Source organism: Bidens hawaiensis, unplaced genomic scaffold, assembly GCF_021521415.1.
Source record: "Bidens hawaiensis isolate Kalapana, Puna unplaced genomic scaffold, B.hawaiensis_p1.1 tig00030519_1, whole genome shotgun sequence".
In the NCBI taxonomy this organism is placed as follows: domain Eukaryota; kingdom Viridiplantae; phylum Streptophyta; class Magnoliopsida; order Asterales; family Asteraceae; genus Bidens; species Bidens hawaiensis.
In genome coordinates this window covers 257,131-260,568 of record NW_027495088.1, presented here as the reverse complement: position 1 = coordinate 260,568, position 3,438 = coordinate 257,131, and the positions used below count along the sequence as shown (strand labels likewise).

Below are 3,438 nucleotides of genomic sequence, written 5' to 3'. Positions count from 1 at the left end.
ATAAACTTTCACCATTGACTAGGATCTAAGCTACGAGTTGAAGTATTCTAAACATAACTCTTACCATAAAACGGGTATAACGCTTAAGGATGAATGAGCAGTACTTCGACTATACGTAGGGTGTTGGGGCATGGAACATCTTAACTCTAGAGTGGCGTCAGGACTCTAACTCGGTGACACGAACTTCGAGAAAGTGGAAGTGATTAGGTTTACGGGATACCAAAAATGAAGAACTCACGGTCACTATTTATAGCTATCCCCAGTCGGACCGTCAATCATCACCATTCGCCACATGTCACTTTTGTGATGAGTCGTGCTTTATGGTGCTGACATGTGGCATGCTAACTTGATTAGTCACTAGCCACATGTCACTTCAAGAGGATGCATGGTATTAGATGTTGACATGTGTCTTTTCGTGTCGCCCCCATGTGGCATGTGTTGTTTCATGGCGATGAGTCTTAGGACGCATGTCGCTCCCATATTTCTTTAGGTAAATGACTAACTGGTCCCTCAACTTACTAAATTGTCTGAATTGGTATGGAAATTTGTTAGGTGTTAGATTATTCCTTTCTAAAAACTATTCTTTTTTTCACTTTGATGAATGTTATGATTTTTGTTTCAAAACTCTGTAAACAAAACCCACTTCTTGGTTTGACTAAACGAAATTAATATTTCTATTCATTCTAGCACACGCCATAATCCACAGTTAACATTCCTCTATTTTAGGAGATCACGCATGGGAAAGTTAATATGCAAAAAATGGAAACGTGCATAAATGTAAACATGAAACTTAACACGCATAAAATAGCTACATAAACTAAATGTGGCTTGCTTTGACGGGTCTTCACCGGCCAGCTCAGGTCAAGCATGGATCGTATCAGACAAAGCACAATGTGGATGTGATTCTCTACTGATCAGCAACAGAACTTGGGGCATCAGCACCACTAGGAATTTTCCCGGGAAAGTTTGTTTTTGAAGTGTCGGATCCTATCATGCTGAAGAATACAAGATGATGGTGAGACGGATTTTAATTAAAAAAAAAAAGAATGAAAATTAAAAAACAATATATTCTTGTGTAATTTAGATTACCCTCGATCAACAATGACCATTGAACGAAGCTCGCAATTACTGAATCTGAGTACACACAATTGAAATAAATGGAGTTACGAAAGATAAGATTAAAAGGAAACGTGTCACTGAATTCAAATAATTAGAAAAGTAATGATATATTTAGACGCTAGCTACATTTAAAAAAGAGAAAATCACGAATAATTGTTTACTTCGAGGTGTTATACGACATATAACTAATATGAAAAACAAATAAACTGTTTCGTGAATCAAACTTTTTCGCATCAATAACGACTTAAACTAATATGATATGCGACATATGTCGCGTATGTATTGTTAACTGATAATAGATTCGTGTATGTGAGTAAAAGTAAATTCACCAACAAAGATTCCCGTATCTTATGACTATACGCGTGTAGTTATGGTAAAAAAGATAATCAACTTACTGTTTGGACATTTCTTCCTTGATTGCCAGGTGACAATCATCTCCATATTTACCAAGTGTAGTATGAATCAAGATGGCTCCTCTCGATCTTGTGATGCCTTCGGCCCAAAATGATCCAGATAGCTGCCTTTACTTTTAGATTAGTCAAGGGACATTTCTTCCTTGATTGCCACTGTGAGTAACAACTGCAATTTCCTTGTCTTTCCGTGTCAACAACCTTCAAAAGGTTTAGGTGAAAAAAAATGTGTTAAAAACCTTCATAAGTTTTATCAGAGGTTAGATTAATCATATATAATATATAAATTTATGATTATACACATACGAAGCAATAGATTAAATATGTTAAATAAAAATAAATTAGATATCTATGTAATAACCAATTTACTCGCGTAAAATGTTTAGATATGTGTAAAAATGACTTTTTTTTAATAAAAAAAGTTAATTGTTTTTGAACAGCAAAACAATTTGTAAGTCCCGGGTTTCAAACCTAGGACCTTCCGTTCACGCAACAACAAACCTACCACGCTACTGTAGCAGCTTGATTAATTAAAAAAAATTACATATATAAAAGTTACACAGATAAAATAAAAAACACTACTCTCAAATAATCTTGAAATATAAAAGATTTTTAATAAAATAGTTGCTTAAGAGTTTTAAAAATTCTTAAATTATATATATTAATTAGTGGGTATTATATATATAAATATTAGTTGAGTTATTTTACAAAAGCTAACAAAAATGTGAAGTATAAGAAACTATAATTAATTAACATGTGTTAAATGAGAACTAAAGTGAGAAAGACATAAACATAATTACACACATTTTCTCTCTTCATATGCAAATTACATACTAATTCTTACATTTAAAACATTTTTCATATGATAATTTTTTTAAAACCTTCACCATAATAGCAAACGTTTTTTAAGTTTAACGTGAGTATGACTTTGTTATAAATAAACTAAAACAAAAATTACGTTATTGTGTATTTATGTTTGTCATTGTACCTTTTTTCGTTATTATGTATTTGTGTTTGGGATTTGCTTATTTTAAACAACTTATGACTTATTAACTTTTAAAAAGGCTAAAAAGTGTTTTGTATTGTGTGTTATTATGAGAAGATAAGTTAATAAGTTACAATTTTTTAACTTGTTAACTTATAGAAAAAGTTATAAGGATATAAAATAAGAAATGCCAAGCACCCTAAAACCGAATTATCTAACTTTACATATTCGTATTAAACCGTTTAACGATAACCCTATAGTTAATTTAACAAACAAACAACAAATTTGTCAATTGTATTTGCTAGGGTTCATAAGTTAATTTGGGTATGAACTGGTCTTCTGTATATATATATTTGATTGCGTCTGCTTAGCAACGAACACCCCAGCTCAGCTGGTGGTGAGTGTGTTGTTGAGATCAGAGAACCGGGCAGGGGCGTGGGTTCGAGCCCCCGTGGACGCGGTTAGTTTTCTGTGTTATTTTTAATGGCTAAACATTTATTAACTTATTATAACTATATTTAAATACCAAAATAAATATTATTTTATTAAACCGACATCATTAAGTCGTCGTTTCTTGGCAATCAATTTCGTTCAAATTTTCATGTGTGTGTGTGTATATTATAAGTATATATTAAACAATAAACCGACGCTATTTTATTAAAACCCGAACACCGTTATTAACGCTTCTTGTCATTGAACATTTTCATAAATTTCTTATATTTGTTATATATATAAATATTATATATATGTGTATTATTTTTAGACAAAAATGTAACAATCGTAATACACATATTTAATATAATTTTTAACAACCTTATTATCGAGTGCTCGGTAAAAATTTAAAATAAATAATTAAATCAAACATTATTATATAATTGATCAAAGTATGAGTAATTGTTTAAGTATTTTATTTGTATATTGTTT

At 31.1% G+C, this 3,438-nt stretch overlaps 1 long non-coding RNA gene across 1 annotated transcript; it reads right to left on the bottom strand.

Moving 5' to 3' along the window:
- Positions 1-650: 650 nt before the first annotated feature.
- On the bottom strand, positions 651-1,820 carry LOC143580535 (uncharacterized). The gene is made up of 4 exons (XR_013143674.1): positions 1,687-1,820; positions 1,515-1,590; positions 1,090-1,134; positions 651-995 (listed from the first exon to the last, which is right to left on the bottom strand). It is a non-coding gene; the product is annotated as an uncharacterized LOC143580535 (long non-coding RNA).
- Between the last annotated feature and the right edge of the window lie 1,618 nt (positions 1,821-3,438).